This window comes from Micromys minutus (genome assembly GCF_963924665.1).
Source record: "Micromys minutus genome assembly, chromosome: 11".
Taxonomy (NCBI): domain Eukaryota; kingdom Metazoa; phylum Chordata; class Mammalia; order Rodentia; family Muridae; genus Micromys; species Micromys minutus.
The window spans coordinates 39654423-39668242 of NC_137980.1; the positions used below are offsets into that span (position 1 = coordinate 39654423).

At 43.1% G+C, this 13820-nt stretch overlaps 1 pseudogene across 1 annotated transcript in view; it reads right to left on the reverse strand.

Annotated features, from left to right (window-relative positions):
- Positions 1 to 2919: 2919 nt before the first annotated feature.
- Positions 2920 to 13820, reverse strand: part of LOC308427404 (peroxiredoxin-6-like) — a 29600-nt pseudogene continuing 18699 nt past the window's right edge. The window contains exon 3 of the transcript in view: positions 2920 to 3664. The product of the transcript in view is annotated as a peroxiredoxin-6-like (transcript). The remainder of the gene's footprint in view (positions 3665 to 13820) is intronic.

Sequence of the window (13820 nt, forward strand, 5' to 3'; positions counted from 1 at the left end):
CACAAGAGGGTGGCTGCAACAGAGACTAAGAAAGAGACAGGCTTATTTGGGGTTTCTTCAGGGTGGAGTCCTCTATAGTAGAGAATTCCAGGCTGGGGATTGGTGGGATTTCAAGTTCCCAATTTGGAGCAAGCGCAGGGATTGGTGGGAGTTCAAGCTCAGGAATTGGTGTGTTTTCAAGCTGACAGACTGGTGAGTTTTCAAGGGTTTTCCAAACCCAGAAGTGAACTCTGTTGTTTACCCTACCTTTCCTAGAACATTTCTTGGAAGACTAGTGTGATGGTTTGTATATTCTTGGTCCAGGGAGTGGCACTATTAGGAGGTGTGGCCTTGTTGGAGTAGGTATGACACTGTAAATGTGAACTTTAATACCTGGAAGTCAATCTTCTCTTAGAGGCCTGCAGATGAAGATGTAGACTTTCTGGTTCCTCCTGTACCATGCCTGCCTGGATGCTGCCATGCTCCCACCTTAAGGCTACTGGACTGAACCTCTGAACCTGTAAGCCAGCCCCAATTAAACACTGTAATTATAAGAGTTGCCTTGGTCATGGTGTCTGTTCACAGCAGTAAAACCCTAACTAAGACAACTAAAGATTGCATAAATTTAATGATCCTAAGTTACTAAGTTAACCCACTACCCAGGTTGTATTCACCAATGTAGTAGTTTCCTCTAAATTGAAACATTCACTGCAGGATAAAGAAAAGAAACTTCTGAAGTAACCAGCTCACAAGTCTTAGGAAGTTCCTGAAATTAAAAAAGATTCCCAAGGGTCCTCCCAAGTGCTGCTGATGCAGTGAAGGACCACTGAAAGAAGAGCCTCTCTGACCAGCCCAGATGCCTAGGGAAGACTCTCTGGCCTGTCAAGCTACCTGCAAGTCATACAGACGGTTCCAGGGTCCTAGTTTTCATGAGTCCTCATCCAGGCTGGGGTGAGCTTTTGGTGGTGTCGCTATCTGAGTCATTTCTATTCCTGGAAGTAACCCCTCACACATGCTCCTGTGAGCAACCCCAATAAACTTACTGACCCAACAAGTTAGACTTAGGTGTAGCATGTACCTCCATTTATTATTGGTCCCTCATCTTGGATGAACTGACATTTGTTCAAATCTTTCCAGAAAAAGTCTCACAAACATATTCTACATTGTCTACATGGGACACAAAGAAATAAAAGAAACCGTCAGAAACATGAGCCACAGGCTGCCTGCTGCACTGTGACAATGACCTTCATTTCTGACCCAAGAGTCTTATTTTTCCACCAGTCTATGTGACTGCTGCAGGACAACTTTTTAGGCCACAAGAACAAGGAATCTCAGGCCATCCACAGTTCTTAAAAATGTTGTTCACTGTCTTCTTAACAAATTAGCCAGTATGTGAACCACTTCTCAGCCCTCCACCATTACCCACATCTTACAGCTCCTCTGTAGTCAGGGGCAGTGCAAAAACACTAAATGGAGAAGTCTAGAAATAAGCAAGTCACGTCCTTTTATAAGAATCTAGGTTGACATTGATTTTAGTGGGTGTTTGTTTTTATTGATGGTGACGATGTTTTCCTGAGATAGAGTCTCAAGTCTAGGCTGCCCTTGCCTTGTTAGATAGTTGAGGATGACCTTGAACTCCCGATCCTCCTGACCCCATCTCCAGAAGACTAGGATTACAAGCCTTATTCTAATTTACTGAGCTTATTTGACTTTACGTTACCAAAACAAAAAATTGTATGGATATTTATAAACTTGAAGACTGAGAAGAACTCTTATGGGGGGACAAGGAAAGTAAACCCAAAGCCCTATACACACTCAATGAGCACTCTGTCACTGTGCTATGTCCCTGGTCCGTTATTTGCATTTTAAGTTGCACATTGTCCTTAATAGTTTGGTGAAATCTGAGACTGTCCTGTTCTGTCCTGTTCAGGACACAGACTGCCCTAAGTCCAGTGTATCCTCGCTGCATATGCCACCTACTGCTGGAATCTGTCACTGTCTCCGTTATTAAACCAGCCATCAAATAATTATTATCATTACTTTACATGAATAAAGACACCAGAAATGTAGAAGTAACACAGAGAAAGCACCAAGTGCTTCATGTATGTGAACGCAAATGTCAACGTTATTTTGTTAGAAACAGACCACATTCATACAATTTGGGGGACAGTATATGCTACAACTCATCTACTTTATTCATTATTATTGGTCTTCCACTGTTCCTCGTTTATTGAATAAATTTTATTATAGGTAGGTCTGCATGTTGATCTTTTCTTTTTTTTCTTTTATCATTTTTATTACCAAAAAAAAAAGATGGAGATTTTCTGATTGGGATTTTATCTGTTGAACCTCACAAAGCAGAATTCAGAAATGGAAACCCACTCCTAGGACATTTAATGCTAAAACACTGTCACTGCCTGTCTTTCATGAAGTGTGTTCACGCGCACAGATCCAAGAGCAGACATGGGAACTCCAGGATGTACATGGGCTGTCTTGCTCACTCTTTGGGAGGCAAAAGGCTTTCTGAGCCCACGTTGACAGAAACTCACCATGAGTTTCTTAAAGAAAACTCTCCTGGGCTGCTCCCACTTTATTTACTGAAAAGTCCAGAATTGAAAGTTTCTCCCCATTTTAGCGCTCACCAAAATGGGTAACAGAAGATTCCCTTCCAAAAGCTAAAAAGGTGTTTCTCATTCTAGCATGGAGCCCACATTGACACTACCTTTCTGATTACAGTCCCTGCAGGGACCTAAGGAGTCACCAACACATAATTCATTTCAAAGAAAGCTGATCATCTGGGCGCTGTGATGGGCGGAGGGAAGGAATGCTGGCGCAGGCACAGGGTGAAGAATCCTGAGAAGGTTTGGTGCCATTTTCATTTAACGAGCCACTAGTATAGCAAGCAACCTACACAACTTCGCTGTGACCACGCCACAATCTTTACACAGAACTGCAAGGACCCACGGCTGGTGAGCTGCCATCCTCAGGTTCCAGTGCTGGGCGCGGCCGCAGCCCCAATTCCCGAAAAGACTGGGTTGTATAACGGAGGTATTTTTTGCCCGACGAGAGCTCTTTGGTGAAGACTCCTTTAGGGGAAAGTTGTTTGGCTTCCTCTTCAGGGAGGGTGGGAACGATCATCACGCGCTCTCCATTCTTCCAATCAACCAATCAACCGGGGTGGCAACTGGCTTTGAGGCTGTCAGCTGGAGAGAGTGGACCACTCTGAGAATCTCATCAAAGTTCCTGCCCGTGGTGGCTGGGTAGAGGATAGACAGCTTTAATTTCTTGTCAGGGCCAAAAATGAACACTACATGGGCCGTCACAGGCATGCCTTTACTATCCTTCTCTGCTGGATCCAACAAGGTCCCCGTCCTTATCATCGATGATGGGAAATGGCAGCTTCTCTGTGGGTGCTTCACCATTGTAAGCGTCGATGTCCTTGCTCTAGACAAGATGATCCTCAACGTTGTCTACTGAAAGAGCAATCAACTTAACCTTCCTCTTGGCAAACTCTGGCGCCAGCTTTGCGGCTCTGCCAAGTTCTGTGGTGCATGCTGGGGTAAAGTCCCGTGGGTGGGAAAAGAGCATGCCCCGTGAATCTCCCAGGAAATCGTGGGAGCGGATGCGGCCGATGGTGGTATTGGCCTCAAAGTTGGGGGCTTCGTCCCCGAGAAGCAGCCCTCGTCTGTTGTGTTTTATAGAAAGGAAAAGGAGCCAAGGATATATTTGATAGATCGAGGTATGGTGAGGTGGAAGGGGGTGCCTCTGAGGGCTCATGCTGAGGCGTCCCTTCCCCGTGAGGTACCAGCCATAGGGAATAGGAACATGTGAAGAAAGAGTGGAGGGGGAGGAGGACAGAGGGAAAGGGGGCAGGGAGGGAGGGAGGAGGAGCAGAGAGTAAAAGAGTGAGGAGGGGGCAAGAAGCCCCTTTTATGGTGCCAGGCAAGTGAGCAGTCTTTCTCAGTGGTTATTGTACCACAATTCCGGCAGTATTGTCACTGTGCCTGTATCTTCTCAGAGACCTTGGGGAGGGGGAGGGGACCCACTGTTAGATTTTAGGAGTCTCCATCTACCATAATAAGCTTAAACTTTTAATGTTACATTTAGCAGATTTCTGACAAGATTGAGAGCCAGTATCCATCAACCATATGACCTGTGTTTGTCTAATTATTTGCTTTAGAAATGTATCTAGCAAGTAAAGAGAGCACATTGCAACTTAAATGCCAGTAGCAAAAACAAGGCTAAAGGTATATTTAAGGTAGTGATCTTTAACTTAAGACAGTGATCAGAATTGAACAATCTGTGTTTGGGTACTTATTTGTGCTAGAATGTATCTAGTAAATAAAGAGCACATTATAACTTAATGACAGTAATGTCAGTAGCAAAAACAAGGCTAAACAAAGCTTTAAGGCAGTCTTCTCTAAACTTTTTACTGCTGTAAATCTTTAAATTAAAATTAAAATCATTTATCAAGGCAGGATAGAAATCATATGGCAGCTTTATCTTAAATAAAGTGTCTTTGGGAACTTTTTAGATCATGTTGTCTTAAGGTGAGCAAACAGTAAGGTAGGAACTCCCATAACAAAGATGGCACTAAAGTTACAGCTAGCCACACACCTACCCTTAGCTAAGATGGAACTGAAGCAATAGTATAGGAAAACCTTACCCACCCGCAAAAAAGATGGCAGACAGTTACAGGACTGCCCTCAAACAAGATGGTGCCTAAAGTCGTGTGTTAGACCTTAGAATGGAGCGGCAGGAGGAATGTTAACAACGTCTACTTATGTCTTAGTTACTTTCCTGTTGCTATGATAAAATGCCATGACCAAGGTGACTTATAGAAGAAGGGGCTTATTTTGGCTTATGGTCCAGAGGGTAAGACATCATGGTGGTAGGTACATGAAGCTAAGAACTCAAGCCTTCAAATGCCAGTGTGGGAGACGAAGCAAACTGTTAAATCTTGAGTTGTTCATTACAGCCCCAAGCTCCCAGAACAACAACTTTGAGACTCAACATATATTTTAAAACGCCTTGGTCACTGCCACCCATACCTTCTCTCTATCCCAGAATCCAACCTGCCTACCAGATGTCCCACCTTCTATTCTACCCTTTCCTATGGGCCACAGTTTTCTTTAATTGACAAGGATACATCCATACAATATCGAAGATATTCTCTCTACAGTGAACAGAATGTGGGGCAAGGCTATAAACACTCAAAGCCCTCCCCAAGTAATGTACTTCCCCTAGCAACATTCCATCTCTCAAGGGTTTCACAGCCTTCCCAAAAAAGAGCCACCAACTGGGTATCAAATGTTCAAACACCAGAGCCTGCAGGGGACATTTCTCATTCAAAGCACAGCCTACCTTGATTAAGGTCTTAAGGGAACCCTGCATCTATATGAACCAGCTGGTCTAAGTGCCACTCATCAGTAGGATTTACAAAGAGCCTCTGTGTACCTCACCAAGACCTGTGACAACAGAAAACACAGAATCCTGCTTTCCGGGGCCTTAGAGTCATAATCAAGTGAACGGTTAAGAGAATGAGGCCAGAAAGACCAAGAATCCTGCTAATTCACTGCCACAATAAAGACATGCCCATCTCCTCTCAGTGGATGTGCTAAAAACCCCTTTAAAAAGTAACTAAGGAGACCAGGGGTTGGTTGTCTTACAGTTTCAGATCACAGTCCATCGCTCCATCACTGAGCAATGTCAAGTCAGCCATTCACATTACACCCACAGTCAAGAGCAGAGAAAGACTAATGTTTCTCTGCCATCCCACCAGCCTGTTTGCCTGCTTTCAGCAAGCCTTTCTCGTCACGCGGTTCAGGATCCTGCCCGTGAAATGGTGCCATTTACTACAACAGGCTGGGTCCTTCACAGATCAATCAACAATCACGACGGTCCCACAGAGACCTTTTCTGATCAGGGAAATCCCTTATTTGAGACTCCCTTCCCAGGGGACGGGAGGTTGTGCCATAATGACATTTAAATGTAACTGGCACAAAGGAAGCTAATTTCCATCAGCTGGAGTTCAATGGCATTGGCACACAGGAGGTGACAAGGTATCTTCATTACAGTTGTGTTGCTGTTACAAGACACCATAATTAAGGCACCTTATAAAAGGTATCATTTAACTAGGCTTATGGTTGCAAAGGGTTAGAGTCCGTAATGGAGGAACAAAGGCATGGAGGGAGAAACAGCTAAGAGCTCACATCTGAATCTACAAGTTGGAGACAGAGAGGAAATGGTGTGAGCCTTTTGAAGGCTCAAAAGACCACCCACAGTGACATACCTCCTTTAAAGGCCACACCTCCTAATCCTTCCCAAACAGTTCCACCACCTGGAGACCAGGTATTCAAACAGTTGTGAGCCTATAGGAGCTATTCTCATTCAAACTACCACACAAAGAGAGATGTGATACTGGCCCTGATTCTGAAAACACCTTATGCCAAGTCCAACCAGTGAGCAAAGATGTGATGCTCCTATAAACTATGAGTGGGAAGGAAGAGAGATAGACAGACAGAGCTAAGCAATGGAGGTTTATGCTCCTATGTATAGATTCAGATTTTTTACCCCTCAGGCAATGAGAATGCAATTAAAATCCAAAGCAAGAAAAGAAACTTCAGAAAGCAAAAGATTTATGTTTTAGAAAATAAAAATTGCCTCGCCTGCTGAACTGGGATTCTGTGAGTGGGAAAGACGTGCCTAGAAACTCTACCATGAACACTATTGGTGGTTGGAGCTGGTAATTCCTTACTGGGGAGGGGGCCTGTCATATGCCCTGTTAGAATGCATTAGTATCCCTGTCCTGTCCCAACTAGCGACAGTAGCATTCTCTCACTTATGGCAGCAACAAATTTTGCCCTACGGGGCAAAGTTGATTTGAGAACCATGGGGAGGCAGGAAGCCATGTTTGGAGCGGTAAGTCAGGAAAGAGACAAAGGAAACTGGGTGAGGAGATGAAGAGGGTGCGGGCTAAAGCAGAGTGCAGAAAAAGCTGCCTTTATGGGTCTCAGATCCATGTGTATGTGTGTTCCTGAGAAGCCGCCAGAATGACCCATGACTCCAGCCCTGTAAGAAACCAAACCTTACCACTTCCTTCTCTGCCTTTAACTCAAGGCGAAACCCACTGCTGTGCTTGTCTTTCTCGGCCCTGCTAAGTTGTAAACTTTCATACACATGTATGCATACATTAAGTTTTTGCAAGAATAATTGAGACTTTTCAAAACACTGACAAGGTAACAAAGAAAAATTGAGACGTGCACACGGTCTGAATATTGGTTCTTGGTTCTCGCACCTACCCTGACATCTTTCATGCTGCCTTGTTGAACATTGTTTGTTTGCTGGTTTTCTGCGTCTTGCCCAACTTTTAAAAATCTACATTAGCATGAAACCAGACCCACCCATTACTTATCGAGAGCAAATCTATCTCAAACCAAGCAGCCAGAAAACAGCGAGTGCTCCACGGGGCTTACAGAGGCCAAAGGTCGACTTAGATGTGATTGTCTCCTAGAATTTATTTAGGTAGAAATGGAAATTAATGTGGGATATTAGGGGGATATAAACAAAGCACAAGGATATGTATGACAAATGTGCATATCCCAACTAGAAATATCAGCCACACTCTAGGACAGGCCTTATACCCAGTACTTGGTCGACACAAATCAGACTCCATGTTTTTTTGTAGCTCTTTCTTTTCCTTTCTTTCTTTTTTTTTTTTTTTTTTTTGTTTGTTTTGTTGAGAGAGAAAGAGAGACAGAGAGAGACAGAGACAGAAAGAGACAGAGACAGAGATACAGAGAGAACTTGAAGTTGGTGAAGAGGGAGAGAGGGAGGAGGTTCTGGGAGGCATTGAAGGATGGAGAATGTTTGGTTAAAAAATACACTGTAAAAAATTTTCAAGTGACAGTGTTTTAAATTAATTTAAAAAAAAAAACAAGATAGACAGACAGAAGTTAGATTTACAAGAGATAAACCACTCAGTGAGGACTTTTAAAACATGACTTGTCCTTGTTACCTCTATCAACTTGACACTAGAGTCACCTGACATTGGGGGGCGGGTCTCTTTTAAGGTACTGCCTAGATCCTTCTAGCGGGCACATGTGTCTGTTCAGGTCTTAGCACCCATGCCCAGTGGCTCACAGCCACCTGTAATCTACCTCATATGATCCCAGTGTCTTTCAATGTCCTCTCCTGCCTCATAGCAAGGACAAGACCAGGCTGAGCTAAATAAAACCCTGCCTCAAAAAATAATGATCAAAAGACAAAGGATGAATTTGGTGAATTTCTTAACATCTCTGAGTTGTTCCAGGGTTCCAGGCTAGGCTCTCCAGAGATGTTTCCAGGGTAAGCAGACTCTTAAGAGACAACCCAGGTCCCAGGAGACACAGATGAGTAGTGTGGGAGCCAAGCAGAAACGAGAGAAGGCAGAACACACGGCTGCTACAGGGCAGAAGAGAGAAGATAGAACACGCGGTTGCGGGGCCTCTGGGAAATGGGATGCACCCCTAGAAAACAAGAAGGGAGTTTGCCAGATGACTCTCCTGTGACTCAGGGGAGCACTCGGCACCGCTACCCCTTGGACAGAGCATTACGGCCGCATCAGTGGAAGCAGAACACCTGAGACCTGTCCGGCAAAGGCAGAGCCGGTCCTCAGAGGTGGAGAGGATGCTAGAGTTCTGCCTCTAGAGGTCCGCCGCTCAGCTTTATCCACTGCCCAAGTGAGGAGGAGGAGGAGGAGGAGCCACTGGATTCATGAACTAGGTCCGTGAACTGAATCTAGACAAGGGGACCACAGACCTTCAGAAGATAAAAAACAAAACTTAGACCTCAAGATAAATCATCTTAATGCAACATTGTTAAAGTCAAGATTGAAAAACAATAGTCCATCAAGATGAATGCCTTATTTAACTAAAACCAGGATCAGGGCTCTCCCAATGAAGCGCTCGCCTCGCAAGTGTGAAGACCAGAGTTTCACTCCCAGGACTCAGTTCAAAAGCCAGGGTGTTGTGCATGCCTGTAATCCCAGCGACGGTGAGGTGGGAGGGAGAGACAGACAGGCAAATCCATGGTAGCTTCTGGACGAGGTATTATAGTCTGGGTAGGAGAGTTCTTGGTCAATGAGAAACCCCATTTTAAACAAAACTATACATGAGGTCATCCTATGTACCTGCATATACACATGTGCGCCCACACACGTAAACACACACATACAAACAAAAAAATAAAATAAAAATTAAAGCCAGACTAATTGTAAGACTATGCAGCACCCAAGGCAAAGTAGAGAATGCCCATCTCTAGATGAGTAAACTTTTATGTGTTTCTAATTTCATTTACTATCTGTGTGTTTGTGTGTGCATATATGCGTGCAGTGGCTATCTGTGTGTGTGTACACATCTGCCCATGCATGTGTGTATACATGTAGAGTGGCTATCCATGTTTGTGTGTGCACATGTCTGCCCGTTCATGTGTGTGTATATGCAGTGTGTGTACGCGTGCATGCATGCACATAGGTACATTTGTGCAGAGGCTATCTATGTTTGAGTGTGTGGTATGTGCTTGTGTCATGCAGAGGTTAAAGTTCAATATTATGGAGTCTGTTCTTTTACCCCACTTTCAGGCAGATTGGGGGATTAAACTCAGGCTGCCAAGTGTTGTCTGGATGCAAGCTCCTTTACCTGCTGAGCCATCCCACAAACTCTGCTTTATATGTTTTTAATTTGTAATCTTCTTCAGGATGACATTTTGAGAATCAAATATCTGTGTTGTTAACCTTTGAAGCACACCCTAGAACTGAATAAAAACAGATGAATCATGGCAGAAAGATGCCTTCCAACGGGTTTGGCAACCTGAGGCCCATATGGTAGAAGAGAATAAACTGTCCTCTAAGCATGGCACACAAGCACCCCACAGGCTCCAGCACACATACACACACAAGCATACACATATGCACACATACATGCATACACATACATAGTCATCCACACACATACACACATGCATACATACACACACACAAATATAAACACATACATTTATATATATATATACACATGCATATACATGCATAATCATACACGCATAGACACACATGAATACATACACACACATATACACCCCCACACACACACATACAATCATATACATACACACACATATATATGCACACATACATACACACACATATATATGCACACATACACACATATACATACACACATACATGCACACACGCATGTAGATATATGTACAGAGATATACAGAAAGCAGAAAAACAAATGACAATAATAACAAAGATAGTACTGGTAAGTTTGTTTCCATTAAAATGAGAAAAATAAAATCATAACAAATCTTTCCTGAAGTAAAAATATCTCATTTTGGATGGGTATGGTCACTCCACCTTTTATCTCAGTATTTGGGAGGCAGAGGCAGGTGGATGTCTGTGAGCCTAATTGACAGTAAATCCCAGACAAACCAGAAATAGATATATAGAACCTGTCTCAAAAATAAATTAAAATTCTGCTGTGAGTTTTAATACAGTGACTTTTTAATTTTCTTTGTTTTCCAAAACTTCTTTGTGATCTGCAACGCAGATGATCAAAAATGTGCTTCTTAAGCTGACGAGAAAGTATATTCACAATGGTTGCACATCCGCCCGATTTTCCGAGCACTGGATCAGGACACAGTTAATGTTAGAGTTCCCAGATACCTGCCAGGTGTCCTGCCTGCAGTGGTACCTTGATGCCTTGTCCCTTCCTGTCCCTGCCTAGAACACCTAAGATTGTATTAGCAATCAAGCGCTTCCTCTCTGTCTCCAGTCCTACTTTCCCGGGTCTTGACCACTTCACAGTTCAACAGCCACCACAATAAATTACATCCCCTTCTCATTCTATCATGGCACATAGAGGGGAAGAAATGCCGCCTTTTATTGAATCTTTCTGAGGCATATGTGTTGATAACTCCTCACGTAACCTGCGATGGAAGGGGAAGGCTAGTAAAGCCAACGCAATTATGACTGGATAATTTGAAGGGCCCACTTTCTCTTGACAGCAAATGAATTGATGTTATAATGGGTATGTCACCCTGTCATCCATCAACACTTATTGAGTTCTGACAATGTGCCAAATTACATGTGAAAAAGTGCACACTCGTGTGCACGTACACAAGTACACACACACACACACACACACACACACACACACACACACACACACCGGAGTCCAACGTATTTCTTCTGAGACTGGTCCACCTACCGTATGGTTTGGGGTGTACAGAGTTTTCCTATGTAGAATGAAAAGTCCTAATTCCTGGATCCCTGCTTCCTCCCCCACCCCTCATTTATCTCAGCACAATGGCTCCGGTTGGCTTTGAAGATGAGTTGTAATCAACTTGTGAAACGGAAGAAAGAGAATTCTGATTTGCGGGAGGAAGAAGCTCTGACGGAGCGTTGCATTTTAATGACTCTTGTTTATTAATGACCCCGGGCTTTCCTGATCTACAGTCGACTGTGAGGGCTGGAAGGGTCCCTGCAGATGCTGTCTCCCCACAGAGGCAGCATCCAGAATCTCACCGCTGCAGAGCTGACTCCTGATACCTGGGCCTGGGTGCGGGGTGGGGCCGCATCTGGGAAATGACTGGAACAACTGGTTTGTAAACTATTGGGGGTGGGGGAAAACACGAGTTAGGAGCAAAAATCGATCACCGGAAAATGAAGAGACTTCGTTTGTAGATGCTGAGGAGGAGATTTTTTTAAAAATCACAGGGAACAAAACCACGCTAAAAAGAGGTATTTAATTTTTACGTTGCCCTTAGAGTCTAGGGTAAAAAAAATAAATAGTCTATTGTGGATTTCCAGGCTTGTCTCCCCCTGGCTTCTAGCGACATATTTATTTGCATGTGTAAGTTAGCTTTGAGCGACACGTTCTGGTATCATATCAGACTGCCCAGGAGCAAAACTTCATATGAACCCAGCACTTCCTTTATCTCAGAAGCTCCGGTTACAACCTAATGTTATTTTAACAGTTTTTCTTTAATTTAACGATATTTAATTTGCATTCACTCAAGTGACATACAATAGATCATGCTATTACTATGATTTATATCCGACGAACTGGCATAAATCCACCATTATAAATTGCGCCTGTAAATGAAACTATTATTTTACAGGAATTACTGGAGCAAAAAGGCTAAGGACCCTCCAAGTCAACCTTAGTCAAACCCACTCTTTAGAGTTTTATATTTTATGCCTGCAATAAATGCTTTCCTGAAAGCTCATAACCCACGCACAAAAAAAAAGTCATTCGAAGTACATTAATTACGATAATACCATCCAAAAAGCTGCAAGGGCCTATTTTTGTGACATCATTCTTTGATTTCTTACTACCTTAAATTATCTCTTTGATGGCCATGAAGATTAAAAGTCATGCTTTTATCATTAAATGTAAGGCATTTTAAAGCCTCATCCACCTAGGTTCTAATTGATATTGCTTTAAGTTGGCAGATAGCAACCTAATTTATAATTTAAATGCGCAGTATTATCTGCCACTCTTGAGCAGAAGGAAAAAGCATAGTCCCTCTCATCTTTCTCGGCAATGTTAACATCAAGGGAAAGTCACTTTCTTCCCCTCCCCAACCCCTTTTATACCCTAAGCCTAATTGAAAACAGTTCATTGAATTTCAACATGAAGGAAAGTCTTTTTATCTCTCAATTTGTCCATTAGTGATTATAATTGAAGTATCTGCTACAGCGCCGAGTTGATATTGTTCTTGTTAAAATTCTGAGTTTCTCTAAATCTTTCAGAAGACATCAAAAAATGCATATGAGTATCTACACACGTGCACGCACCCACTTCTACGGCTCAGGCTATAGCTGCCTAAATGGAGGCTCACACTCAGAAGCACCCCATGTGGAGAAAGCCACACAAAGAAGGAAGTCGGCTAATTTTGCCAGAGAACACGTTGCATAATAATCTCAGCAGTGTGACCATACGGTTTGCTAATTGCCACATCTGTTTAACAGCTGTCAGGCAGTCCCCACATGCTGCTATCAGTATTTCAGTGCCACACATTACCACGATTTTATTGTTTTCAACTGTTATTTATTTCTCATAGACATTGCTAAAACTAATGACAATGGCTTCTTTAAGCCACTAATGATCTTAGAGGGTTTTTTTGGTTTTTTTGGTTTTTTTTTTTTTTTTTTTTTTTTTTTTGCTCTATTCAGTCAGTTTTGCTGTTTGGGTGGATGTTTGACTTCCTGTCACCTACTTCCTGATTCTTTGTTTCACGCCCCTCCCCATAACATCCTCACAGGACCAATACTAATTATTTTCCACCTACAACCGTGGATACCCTAATTGGCGTGTAGAGTGTTTTAACAGGAAGTTTCCCAAAGGTCTTTTTCTTTGCCTAAATCTTGAGGCTAAGTCCCGGTGGAAATGACATGACGCATGGGTGCTTACATCACTGTGCTGGCTGCCTCCACACGAGCAGCGCCGTTCTAACCGAGTTTTTTTTCGTAATTACTTCTGTATTTCACCACGATGTTTTTTTTTTTTTTCTTTAACACACACAGTAAACCACAACGTTAAGCCTGAAGCAGAGACTGACAGCTGCAAGCAGAGAAAAATTCATAGCACCTGATGTAAGACAAATTGATAGGTGTCAGCGGTCTCCAGTGTCCACGGAACACGTGGACTCGGTGTGATATATTATTCATCCACCCCCAATGCCTTCCACCTCATTAATAGCCCTGTACATCGGAGATGCACAGTACTGATGATTCGTTTGGGACAGTTCAAAGGGACGTGGTGTTTGTCTACTCTGATCCCATTATTTTCCTC